Raw genomic sequence first — 14,884 nt, forward strand, 5'->3', positions numbered from 1 at the left:
ACTCCATGATTTCAACACCTACTGTAGTCTCTATCACTGCAATGGAGGCTATTTTAGGGCGATGTAATATAAAACATATTCAATAAAGAGGAAGAACGTTTCCAGGTAAATACTATTATCGCACCTACAAATATTATTGAATATAGAAAAAAAATCAACTTTCATATATCAGTATATCGTCAGAAATAATACAAAGGTCTTGAGAGACAGGACAGATTTTGAAGCCCAGCTGTGTTACTTAGCAGTCTTGAACTCTTAGGAAAGCTCTGAATCTCCCTTAGCCTCAATAAGTAGAATAAATTGGAGTGATATCATCTTACAAAGTCATTGAGAGGGATTTTCCTGCACTTGGTACATAATCTAGTACACTGCAGTCACTCAGTAATGAATTATATCTCCCTTGCTACTCCAGAGAAATAACAACTCTGATTGCTTTTCTTTTTAAAAAAAAAAAATGGAGATCAGAATGCAGTACTGATGCTGTAGCAAAATGAGATTGAGAATATGCCCGTAGTTGTTTGAAATTAAGAGTAAATGATAGATAAGTGGGCTACAAAAACAATGGGCCAAAGAATCATGTAGTAAGGGTCTGATGCAGGACTACCACTGATTCTGCCTCCTTGAGTAAGTCAGTAAACTCTTACCTCTCCATACAGAGCAAATAATGAAGATGCCCTTAACCAAATAGTAGGAAAACCACAAGATAAATAGGAATGGCACAGTGTACTGTTGCCTTTACTCAATAAATTTTACATTTTATTTCAAAATGGCCAAGTGTATTATTTGTATGGAATCAATAGAAAGACAATGACAATAAATAGGAAATACTTAATTGTCCATAAGACTTTATTTCTTTCAAGCAATAATGAATTATAATGATCAAGGTTCTTGTTTTTATAGACAAAAATAGACAAGCACATTAAAATTTTAAGTGAGTTAGTTCTCAAAGTATTATTATTCATTTAGTAATTATGTAATTCACTTTAGAGTCTTTCTTGCTGGATTGTAAATAATATGAGGGGAGAGAAATCTCTCTCTTGTTTACTTCTGTATCTCCAGTCCTAAACAGTTACATGTTCCATCATTATATTTTGAGTGAACAAATAAATTAATCAAACAGATCACCCAAAAGTTTGTCCCAACTAATTCCCACTCTCTCCTTTGTCTCCACCCTACTGGGCATTTAATATACCACCATAGACTTTTAATGTCAGTTTTATTTTACTTGATTCAGCTTTTTGAACAAACGAATCGTCATGTAATTCTTGCACCCACAGCGTCTGGGAAATAGTAGCTATCAAGAAGTGTTCTCTGAGTAACAGAGCAGGGAACCCGATAATTGTAGAGAGAAGAGTTGATGCTGACAAACAGGCTCCAGGCAATATTCCAGCTCTGATTGTGAGATTTCTCAGCTGCTTCAGCACTGAATTATTATGGCCATCTTTCCCCCATTTCTATTTCTGTTACACATGCCTAGAAACATACTTAGGCCTAGGAACAAGAGTTATCTTCAAAGTGTTCAACAATGGCTAGAGAGTGAGCACTGACCAATCAAACTGGGGGCTATCCATATGCTAGCAAGACCAAGGTATTAAAGCCTCTTATGGGCTTTCCTGGTGGCGCAGTGGTTGAGAGTCCACCTGCCGATGCAGGGGACACGGGTTCGTGCCCCAGTCTGGGAAGATCCCGCATGCCGCGGAGCGGCTGGGCCCGTGAGCCACGGCCTCTAAGCCTGCGCGTCCGGAGCCTGTGCTACGCAAGGGGAGAGGCCACAACAGTGAGAGGCCCGCGTACCGCAAAAAAAAAAAAAAGCCTCTTACACTGTTAAACATTATTTTGTAGATGCAGAGTAGTAAGTTGGGCTGGAGGGGGAGTTGGGGAGGGTGCCAATGGGTAAACCCGGGTGGGGGAGGAGATACTAGGAGGCATGAAGTAGTGGCTATTTACCCACTGGAATTGAAGTAGTTCAAAATCTTAACAATCTGTATGGCTATGCTAGAACACACTGGCTGAATATCAGCTCTGCTTAGCAACATGCGTTAAAGGAATTGGCAGAATCTCAACAAGTTCTACAAACTGGAATCCTGCCAATTCTTTTCGACTACCACAACTCTTAACAATCTTTGCTAACATCTCTTTTCTTGAAGAATGCAAGCTGGAAAATGAATGGGGAATTTTAGTATCTGCAGAAATGTGAATGGTATAACTCACTATTTTACAGAAGCCTGATTTATAGGAGGGGAATGGGAAATTATGTGTGAGATCTAAAATTGCAATCTCTTGGGATCTTTTCTACTTTTTCAAAAGAGAGGCAGTTCAGGTCAGAATTTTATTATTTTTGGCTAAAGGCCAATTAATGTCTTACAATGTGATCTTAACATGCTACAAAAAAATCAAATCAGAACAAAGTTAGAGTGAGAGTCTGAGCACAAAAGTTGGTAATAACAGTTGAGAGTTAATTTCATAACAGGAGATAACAGTCTAATACTTCACTGTGTTGTTTTTATTTGTAGTGTCTTAACTTTTCACTGAGTGCTTCAAATATCAGATATGAAGAAAAACTCCAAACTCTCCCATAGTCACACCATAAAGAATTTCTTCTTTCCTAAATATTTCAAATCAGAACTACACCCAAGAAGCTTTTTACATGATCAGATTTTTTAAGATGAGTCCAGAGCTGTATAAAGGGGGTCTTAACTCAGGGATTCCAATGTTACCAACTTACTGGTTTCAAAGAGTCCTGGGTTCTTGCCTTTAATGACAGCACTTGCCATCAGGATATTTTGCAGCTGAAGAAAGTTTAACCAAGTAGAATTACCTATTTCAAATTATATTTAGATACTTAAAATCACGTGAATTTGGAGAATTATACATTTTATAAAATATATTTGATAACATTTATTCATGGTGGATATTGGATTATATGCAAATCCCTCATAGTATGGGACTAAAATACAGAAAGCATGTCTTAATTTAAATTACATCTATTATATAGATGATAATCAAAATGGACTTCTAAACTAGGCAAGCTCTTTTCATGTTAAATAATTCCTTTCTAATCTGGTAAAAACACATAAGCAAATGAACCAAAACCTTCACAAAATGGGAATTAAAAATTTTGTTTGAATTTGAGCATTCCCAAAGAGTCAAGAACATATATAAACTGGTTTAAAAGACATTTTCAAACTTCCTTTGAAAAAGACATTTTCAAACGGCAAATCATTGGCTAATAGTTTGAATATAATATTCTCATCATTTATAACTTGAGTTTTTTTCAGTTGGTTAATTTGTTACTAAACAAACAAACTTTGACCCAAAATTTCTTTTACAATAGGGAAATTAATCACTATTTACCTTTCTTGAAATAGTCATATGACATTTCAAATAGCATTTCAAGTATACATTCTTTATACCTATAAATCTTTTTAAAGCCTGGATCCAATAAAGAATGTAGAGGATGTTTGTTTCCTTGACTTATGCTTCAACGGGTTAAAAAACTCACTATTTCATTCTGCAATAATGAAAGGACAGTGAATTTGTAAATCATGGTAGAAATTGGGTAGCAGTATGAAAATGTAGCCTCTCTAGCAATGAATTGAATTCACCTCACTTCCACACAAAGCATCGTGTTGATTTGAAATGTAGGTAGAAGGAAGATTTTCTTCCCGTAGTGTTTTAGTCCTGATCTCCTGAATTACTGAGACCATGAAATCACTGCCTGGAATTGCAATTTAAGGAGAGAAATTGATGCAAAGCTCAGTTCTCATTACCCACTTCCTATTTAGGGAATGTAGTCTTATACCAACAATTATCTTAGTTTTCTTTCCGTATGCCTATTAATTTCTTTCCTTTATAACCACTACACCCATGAAGCCCACATTCTTTTTTTTTTTTTTTTTTTTTGCGGTACGCGGGCCTCTCACTTGTTGTGGCCTCTCCCGTTGTGGAGCACAGGCTCCAGACGTGCAGGCTCAGCGGCCATGGCTCACGGGCCCGGCCACTCCGCGGCATGTGGGATCTTCCCGGACCGGGACACAAAGCCGTGTCCCCTGCATCGGCAGGCGGACTCTCACCCACTGCGCCACCAGGGAAGCCCTGTAGTTTTACATTTTTAATGAAAAGTATAAGCAATACCAGAATGAAGAACATGTTAGCAACTGCTCCCCGTCTCTGGTAGTTACAGTGTTGTCACCATTATTTCTGGCTCTGTGCTTTCCAGGACTGTGGTAGGATCGTATTTGCTGGACATTCTGTGGTTGAGACAGATGAGAGCTCTGGCCTGTGAGCTGTGAGTGAAGGTGTCACTTCCTGCCAGAACATTTACTTGTAGGTAAGTTTATAACTTCTCCTTCTCTCTGGCTCAGCCACTGGCAGCATATGAGATGGTGGCTCCATTATCCAGCCTATGGTGATGAGCAGAACTCTCATAAGGTTTCAAACCTGAATGGGAGAGTAGTCGGAGTGAAAACCATGTTGCTATTTTTCTTTTTTAAACCCTGAGAATTGGGGGTTACTTTTTACCCCAGAAAAATTTAACCTACCTCATGCATAACTTTTCCTCCATTTTCAGACCTCATATAATGAGTTTGGTATGTCTCTTTCCACATTTTGCTTCACACTAATGAAAAAAAATGTAAATATGTATACATAATATAGGACATTTTTGCAACCAAAGTGGGATTATATTGTTCTCATTGATTTGCAGATTTAAAAAAAAATAGAATTATATTGTATATATTATATTTTGTTCTACATAAAAGATTTTATGTAAAACAATTGATGCACTTTTATATTTAATAATATTGAGAAATGCTAATTTTATAATTAAGATAGAACTTTCTTATATAGAGGAATAAAATTTTTAGGGAAATTTATGTCTTTTATAAAAATTGTTCTTAATTAGATAGATAATTTTATTTACAATTAAGATGAATATATATAGAATTTCTTTTTTCTCACTCTATTATCTTCTATTCTAATTTGAGTTCTTTGTACTTTGAAATATATGAAAAATATAAACAGGGAAATCTAGTTATTAAGAAAACCTTTATACAAGCTTTTAGAAATGCATCTAGTAAATAAAATTGTTTAAATTAAACATGATTCAACTTTTCATATTCTGAGGATATAATTGTACCATTTTAATCTATTCAAGTTTCATGTAAATACTAGATTATTTTATAAATATTTGCTTCTATTTTCACAAGTGTAATTAAATCCCTCATGTAAAATATTGTCAAATTATGGTCAGACCAAGCAAATATTGTTTTAGTTGTGGGAAATAAGTAATGTGTGGTGGCTTGAAAGGTGTCAGTTCCTAATAAATATAAAACAATTTCAAGAAGACAAGACCTGTATTTAAAATAACTTAAGAACAGGAGATTATATAATTAAGTGCTAATCACTATTACAAATGACATTTTAAAATAAAGTCCTTTTTTTCTTTTTAGACAAAACTTCATCTTCCAAGAAGAAAATGCAAAGATGATGTAGCCTTTATGGAAAGAAAAAAAAAACTTTCAAGAAGACTGATTTTCTAAGAATTTGCTTATGACAAGGTTTCTTTAATGCAGTATCTTGGTGGATATTACATAATGGCATAGTAAAATCAATCTTTATTAATCATTGCTCCTTTGTGTCTTAGGTGACCCAAACATAACTGAAAATTTTAAGTTGCAAGTTTATCACTTCTTATTATCTACAAAAATAATTAAAATTATACAAAATGTATCAACTCATTCACCATTTATCATTAGTAGAGTGCTAACTCATATTGAGATACAGTTATACATATAATTTATTTTTATATTATTCAAACAGACATGGAAACCCAATTACTAGGATATTTTTGGCTGTTTACTGTATAACACAAGCATTTCTCATTTTACTGTATTTTGCTTTATTGCACTTTGCAGATATTGCATTTTTTACAAATCGAAGAATTGTGGCAACCCTGTCTTGAGCAAGTCTGTCAGCACTATTTCACCAAACAGCATTTGCTCACTTTGTGTCTCTGTGTCACATTTTGGTAATTCTTCCAACATTTCAAACTTTTTCATGATTACTATATTTGCTATGGTGATTGGGAATCAGTGATCTTCTATGTTACTGTTGTAATTGTTTTGGGGCGCCACAAACCACACCCTTATAAGACAGCAAACTTAAATGTTGTCTGTGTTTTGACTGCTCCACTGATCTACTGTTCCCCATCTCTCTCCCTCTGCTCAGGCCTCTCTATTCCCTGAGACACAACAGTGTTGAAAGTAGGCCAATTAATAACCCTACAATGGCCTCTAAGTGTTCAAGTGAAAGGAAGAGTCACATGTCTTTCGCGTTAAATCAAAAGCTAGAAATGATTAAGCTTAGTGAGGAAGGCATGTCAAAAGCCAAGATAGGCCAAAATCCAGGCCTCTTGCACCAAACAGCCAAGCTGTGAATGCAAAGGAGAAGTTCTTGAAGGAAATTTAAAGTGCTATTTTAGTGAACACACAAACGATAAGAAAGTCAAGCAATCTAATTGCTGATATGGAGAAAGTTATAGTGGTCTGGATAGAAGATCAAACCAGCCACAACATTCTCTTCAGCCAAAGCCTAATCCAGAGCAAGACCCTAATTCTCTTCAGTTCTATGAAGGCTGAGAGAGGTGAGGAAGCTGCAGAAGAAAAGTTTAAAGCTAGTAGAGGTTGATCCATGAAGTTGAAGGAAAGAACCATCACCATCACGTAAAAGTTCAAGGTGAAGCAACAAGTGCTGATGTAGAAGCTGCAGCAAGCTATCCAGAAGATCTAGCTCAGATCATTAATAAAGGTGGTTACACTAAACAACAGGTTTTCAGTGAAGATGAAATAGCCTTATATTGGAAGAAGATGCCATCTAGGACTTCTATAGCTAGAGAGGAGAAGTCAATGCCTGGCTTCAAAGCTTCAAAGGACAGGCTGACTCTCTTGTTAGGGGCTAATGCAGCTGGTGACTTTAAGTCAAAGCTAGTACTCATTTACCATTCCAAAAATCCTAGAGCCCTTAAAAATTATACTCAATCTACTCTGTCTGTGCTCTGTAAATGGAGCAACAAAGCCTGAATGACAGTACATCTGTTTACAATATAGTTTACCAGATATTTTAAGCCCACTGTTGAGAACTCCTACTAAGAGAAAAAGACTTCTTTCAAAATATTACTACTCATTGACAATGCACCTGGTCGCCCAGGAACTCTGATGGAGATGTACAATGAAATTAATGTTGTTTTCATGCCTGCTAACACAGCATCTATTCTGCAACCCATGGATCAAGGAGTCATTTTGATTTTCAAGTTTCATTATTTAAGAAATATGTTTCATAAGGCTATAGCTGCTGTAGAGACTCCTCTGATGAGTCTGGGCAAAACAAATTGAAAACCCTCTAAAAAGGATTCACTATTCCAAATGCTATTAAGGACATTCATAACTCATGGGGAGAGGTCAAAGTACAGTATCAACATTAATAGGAGTTTGGAAGAAGATGATTCCAACCCTCATGGATGACTTTGAGGGGTCATGACTTCGGTGGAGGAAGTCCTTGCAGACGTGGTGGAAATAGCAAGAAAACGAAACTTGTAAGTGGAGCCTGAAGGTGTGCCTGAATTGCTGCAATCTCATGACAATACTTGAATGGATCAGGAGTTTTTTCTTATTGGATGAGCAAAGGAAGTGGTTTCTTGAGGAGAAAACTATCCCTGGTGAAGCTGATGTAAAGATTGTTGAAATGACAACAAAGTCTGGAATATTACATAAACTGAGTTGATAAAACAGTAGCAGTGTTTGAGAGGATTGACTCCAATTTTAAAAGAAGTTCTACTGATGGTAAATGCTATCAAACAGCATCTTATGCGACAGAGAAATTATTTGCAAAAGGAAGAGTCAATCAGTGAAGCAAACTTCACTGTTGTCTTATTTTTTTAAAATCGCCACAGTCACCCAACCTTCAGCAAACACCGCCCTGATCAGTCAGCAGTCATCAACATTGACGCAAGACCCTCCACTCGCAAAAGGATTACAACTCATTGAAGGCTCAGGTGGTGGTTAGCATTTTTAGCACTAAAGTATTTTTAAATTAAGGTATGCACATTTTTTTAGACACAACACTATTGCACACTTAACACATTACAGTATAGTGCAAACATGATATTTATATGCACTGGGAAACCAAAAAAAATTCATGTGACTCACTTTATTTCAATATTTTGCTTTATTGCAGCAGCCTGGAACAGAACCCACAATATCTCCAGGTATGCCTGTATTACATGTTTCTTATTCATGAGAAACAGAAAGATATAAGTCAGGTATAAAGGCTTTTATTTTCTTATATGCCAATCATTTAAAAAGTCACCTATAGGACAAAAAATGGTTTTATAAGAATATGGCCCTCAACTCCAACACAATATTTTTAGATTTGCAGGGAACAATGTACAATAAGAATAGACACTTGTTGGCTATTTTAGAAAGTGAATCAAGTTCATTGTTGAAGAGCACTGCCTAAATCCAGAAGACATATCAACTCAATGAGGAAAACCTATTTGGATTTTAATTTTTGATTAATGACAGTATAATTTCTGGGTTATAATTACATGCATTCATCCAAGCTAATAAAGAGTCTAAGCCCCCATTCCTGTACAGAGAGAGAAACAGAAAGAGAAAAAGAGAAGAGAGAAAGAGAAAGAAATTCACATAGGATGTTTTCACCTTTTATAAAATATTTCTTGCAGAAAACTACCACCAAAGAAACAGCTTTAATAGTGCACAAAATACTTGATCACTTTTTCCAAAAATGTTTTACCTTAGCAGTAATGTTCAATACTCTAGAATGAAATGAAAAACAAACAAAACAAAAAAAACAACAAAAAAAAACAGGGCTAAGGAATAATTCTTCCAACTGCCAGGAATTTGTCTAAAAAGAATCACCTCGATGTAGACACTCATGTCTCAGGAAGGAAAAGCTTTCCTTCAGGCATTAGCGGAAAGACAAGTCATAAACAGGTAAGGCATTTAGAGTAGGAGAAAAATGATGTGCCGAGGGCATAAGAATCTCTACCTACAACATTCCTTATCTATTCTTCTTAGGAGCTGAGTGAACTTACTACAAGGGCCTCACCTTATTGAGAACAAGTGATGGAATCTTTCCCAAGACAGTTGAGTTACATTTGAATACTGGGACAAAAATTCAAGTAAGCTATCATTCTTAATGTAATATATATATAAAACATGAATGTACATAAATGTGAATATAATAATGTGTAATATGAGATCCAAATTGTCTTTTTTGTTTATTCAGTCATTTAATTCTTAATAAAAACAATAACAATAATGTGGCCTGTTTTTACGCACCGTGTGTCAGCAAGCACTGGCGGTTTTACATTATTGTAGTTAATCCTCCAACCACGTTAAACAATTTATTTTTCTCAATTTACACAGAGTGAACTTGAGGCCCAGACAGGCTAAATAAACTATCTAAGACCATACAGCTAGTAAATGACAGAGCCAGTACTGAGAGTAAAGATGTTTTGTTTACAAATCTATATTTATTCCACTGTGTCACACTGAAATTAATCCATGTCAAGGTAAACATGCAGCAATAATAGAGAGGAATTATTTTTATTGTAATAGTTGGCACTTATTGTGTAAGTATATGTGCCAGAGACTTAGCAAAAATATTTTTCTAATGTATTATTTAATCCTTCCAACATTAGTATTATTTCTAACATTTTAAAATAATTTTTTTAAGAACCTGAGGCACAGAGAGGTAAGGACACTTGCCCTAATCTCACCTGGCTAGAAAGTGGTGGAGCTGTGATTAGATTCAAGGCAGACAGAAGCTAGACCCCACAGACTGTAAGTGAAGTTAAGATTCTGGGTGTGGGGCTTCCCTCGTGGCGCAGTGGTTGAGAGTCCGCCTGAAGATGAAGGGGACACGGGTTCGTTCCCCTGGTCTGGGAAGATCCCCCATGCCGCGGAGCGGCTAGGCCCGTGAGCCATGGCCGCTGAGCCTGCGCGTCCGGAGCCTGTGCTCCACAACGGGAGAGGCCACAACAGTGAGAGGCCCGCGTACTGCAAAAAAAAAAAAAAAAAAAAAAGATTGCAGCCTCAACTTCACATCTAGGACTTGCCAGCTCCCACAACTGTGTAAACTAACTCCTTAAAATAAATCATATAAAATAGATATTTTATAAACTAAAATCATATATATTATATATAATACATATCTTTATATGATACATATATATCTCTTATTGGTTCTATTTCTCTGGAGAACCTTGACTGTTACAGTGCTTATTTCAATCATTCTAAACAGTAACAGCATTAACTACTAGCAATAACAAACTATTCAGAGGATACAGCCAAACGCAGATAATTCCATCTCACAACACCTGCCATCGTCAGTGAATCTCACCTAATGCTTGGATTCAAAATACTCCTGTCAGAAATGTAACTTATGTTATTTTCAGAGCACTGACCTCATTTTGACAAAAACACACTTTGATTTGGCCATTGGTCAATGAGGGTTCAGCTTTGTGATGTATAGTGTTCAAAGAAACAGTCTCTTTTATCAAAGATGTATTTCTGGAAAGTTTTTATTTTTCTGTGATACAGGGAAAGACTATAAATAATTTTTTTCTTATGGTAAATACTTTTCATACAAATGGATCTAAATAAAGACAATTAAGGATAAAGATTTGAAAAAATCATGGCTTTATAACAACTTTTATTGTTTAAGATTAACCTGACCACTACTTAAGTTAAAATGCTAATGAGTTATTTGATCTACTTGATATGTTAAAGTAAGACATTGCATAAGCACCACTTTCATTGCCACTCTTCAAATTTCTAGAAGGCTGTATTAATATTACAATGTTTTACTCTGAAGTTCTTGTATTTCAGAGATATACAACCTCTGAATTGTTCATCTGAAATGCAAATGATTTCTCTATAAAAATTAGTTAATATAAATTCACTATGGTAGTTTTAATAAAACTATACCAAAATATTTTCTACATGTTTACTTTGCATATTAATTATGTTAAGCAGAAATAAGATGTAACTCAGATTCCCTCTCCATAGTTGAAAAACAAAATGAGCTATTAATGTTACAATTAAAAATCAATGTGAACAAATTATTTCATCCCAGGACAATACTAGTGATTTAATTAGAAAACAATATAAGGTTATTTCCGATATTTCATGGTGGCTTTAATTTAAACACATTTCTTGTTTTAAAAGAAATAAGCAACACAATCATAGTCTCATTATAAAAAAAATGTTTGGTGGTAAAGAGCATTTAATTATCAAAGAATGAACTGATTGCACATTTACGAAATGTTCTTATAAGCAAGATCTATGAAGTAAAGAAGTCTCAATATATAAAGCCCTGAAGAGTCACTGTCTGGTGCTGGGTTGAACCCAGTATTTCTTCAATTTATTTAAAATGAAACTCCAGATTAGGGTGCCCTAACAACTAAGTCAAAGTTAATTAGTCTTAACTAACAGACAAGTAGTAAACTGCTTGAGGTCAGCTCCACCCTCAAGAAAGTGGACATTAGTGAGAGGTTTTAAAGCATTGTCTGTTTTTATAGGCAGTGCAGGGAAAGGCTAAGCCAATAAAATGTAATGGTTCCAGTCTATATTTTAATAGCAACCTCAAAAGGACAGAACACTTCCCTTAGATTTGAAGGCAAAGCCTTGAACCGAGTTAAAAATGATCCGTGAACACAGAAAATTGCTATCATAGAAAATTGCTATCGTTTTATTTTCATTCTGAGCACTGAATGTAACAAGCAAATAGCAGTCAAAGACATACCAGTCATTGGCTTTTTTGGACAAGACCAATCATGCCTTGGGCATGATTATTGGGGGCTCCCATTGGTCTGTTCGGGGGGAGAAAGAAACACCAATCTGAAAGTCTTGGGATGCTGTTGGGAAATGTTAGGCTTGAGCAGCTGTAGTCAATTACAGCTTCATTTTCTCTCCGGTTGTCTTTGGTTGCATGCCATAACTGCACGGGGCATTGAGGTTTACGGCTCTAAAATAGCCTTGTCATTTTGTGAAGCCTAACAGAGCAAAGAGGTTTGATAAATGGTTAAAAAAAAGTTGCTTAGAAAACCGCTTCAATCGGATTAGTTTTCTGTTTTTTTTTTTTCCAGAATCCCAATTGTCCTCAAGCATGTAGGAAATAAACATTGATGGCACTAAACTGATAAAATAAAAACTTAAAAAATTCACATCTTGCTTTGTTTACAAGGTGTTTATGCTGCATACTATGGTAAATTAATCCAATAAATGGTATATTTACTTTACTCTTAGAAAGAACACTTACCTGGAACACTGGAGCAAAGATGTTATAAACTGGCCACAAAGAAGATATGGGCTGCGACTCTCAATGGCTTCAAAGTTTTCATCTTATTCCCAGCTACAAACACTACTGTTTTTACTGCTATATTTTTTATTTATGTCATCACTTAAGATATGAGAAAAAAGTTTATAAAATGTATTTTATTGCAATTACATCTATTCCAGTGCCAGTGGGCCCATCAGCTGATGAACACTATTGAATACTTAGAGTGGGAAAGAAAGATGGACAGGTCTATTAAGACACAGTCCGTGCTTTATACACTCAATTATTTAACTTACTATTAAGCATACATATCTAAACGTGTCAATTTATTGAAAAAGAAATCATGTGGAATTCTGGAAGCCAATGGCTTGAAAAAATTCTACTAATCTGCAGCAGACTGCAGGAGCAACAGGGCATTTTCCACTGGTGTTCAATGTAATTGCAAGAGTGATGGGATTCAGAGCCTCCTCCATGTGAAATTTGTCTTTCATTCAATCAACACAAACAACTAACGCACTGCAAGGTATATTATATTCCATCCACTTCCTAATAAAGTCAGTGGTGTCCAGTCAGACACCTATTGTTAGCAGCAAACCTGAAATTGATACAATCATCACATTGATCCAAAGTTGTCAATCATCCTACATCTGTACTGCCTTTTCTCTCTTCTCTCAAAATGTATAGATTCCAATGGATATTGTCATATTTATTCCAATTTTTAGGAAGTAATAGTGGAAATCATAGGTTTTTAAAAATTATTAGTAAATGTAATTTTTTAAAGTGCTTCAAATATTTCTTTCTTTACCTGGCATTTAATACTTCGACAAACGCTATTCACTTTTCATTGAAAACTGATTGTACTTTAATCTGATATATTTTATTCCTTTTTAAAGGTCTGTCTGAAGGCTATGCTACACCATAAAATTTTGTGACTTATAAAGACATCTTGACATTCAATTTTTTCTATTATATTTGTTTATATACATGGTACAAAGCTAAAAACTGTTATGTAATTTCTAGAAAAATTTATTCATTACAAATTTATATTTTCCTACTATAAACTCCTTAGGGTTTTCAAATGAGTAGACTGCAAGCTTCTTAAAGGCAGGGACCTGAATTTTATGTTCTTTGCAATCATAATCCTAAATATGCCCGATATTTTACCTTCATGCTACATAGTAGAAGAATAAGATGTCTATGTTAAGTAAACATCTCTTTTATTGCCACTTATTTCTGAAGATTTCTGAGTTTATTATTCATTATGTTTGCATTCATCTTCTCTCAGTTTAGTGGTGTCTGTCAGTTCCTTAAATGTCAAATGATGTAAGGGCACTGGTTGGAGCTAATTAATAGATTAAACATTGAAGACTTCCAGTCCTAATATGGTAATAGAATCTCTCAATTATTCCTCCAGTCTTCTTTTGGCAGTGTGAATGAAGTATGACCTTCATTCACATTTCAGCCTCTATCTAATTAACTGTCCTACATCATTTATAGTTGAACAATTTTGTCAGTGTATTATCGGATGGTATTTTCTTAGATGCTCTCTTATGCCCAATCAAAATAACACCCAATGATCTAGGAAACCATATGCAAATAACTAGAACATAGTTCCAAATGATATATAATAAAATAGATCAAGTTCACAATGATATTAAGGTTGAGATGAACATTGAAAAATATTTTGTGCTGAACTGGAACATAAAAATAGGAAAAAAGGATGTAGGTCAGGAATGTCAAATTTATACATTCAAATAATTAGAGAAATTTCTGAAATCTCATCTGTGACTCAATACACTCAATATTTCAAGGAGAATATCACTAAACCTGTTTATAATAAACAATTCATTAAATAGGGATAATTAAACCAATGTGTAATTTGTGTATAAATATGAATGTGTTTTTATTATCCTCATATCTGTGTCACAAATAGAAAGATAATTACCATTTCTCAGATTCTGACTTCCCCACCCTGGACTCCAGTTGCTGTTTGTTACAAAAATGGTTCCTAAGAATATATATATATATATATATATGTATATATATATATACACACATATATATATATTATTATAGTCACACATACATACACATCATTGTGTATATCAATGACGTGGGGAGCAGATGCCACCCATAGGATAAATGACATCATTGCTATTTGAGTTACTAGGTAGTAAACAAGCGACAAACTTAGGTCATTAATGACCAGGATTATGCACATGTGACAAAATTGTTTCACAAAGAAAAAAATTGTAGCACCTGTTTACAGAGTTGCTATTAATATTCATATATCCACCCAGAAATCATATGTAAGCAGATGGATGAAATTTGAAACATGTCAAAGCACAATTTCTTAATTGCTTTAAATAAAACATTCCTACAGTTGGTAGAGAAGCAATTAGATGTTTGCTATATTCATTACCATTTTCAAGTGTCACAGTTTTCATAATTAGGAAAACTAATATGCACGATATCCGTCACAATATTGGTGATTGATGCCAAACTCAACTTTCAAGTCTTTAGT

This window comes from Lagenorhynchus albirostris, chromosome 3 (assembly GCF_949774975.1).
Source record: "Lagenorhynchus albirostris chromosome 3, mLagAlb1.1, whole genome shotgun sequence".
NCBI classification, from domain to species: Eukaryota; Metazoa; Chordata; class Mammalia; order Artiodactyla; family Delphinidae; genus Lagenorhynchus; species Lagenorhynchus albirostris.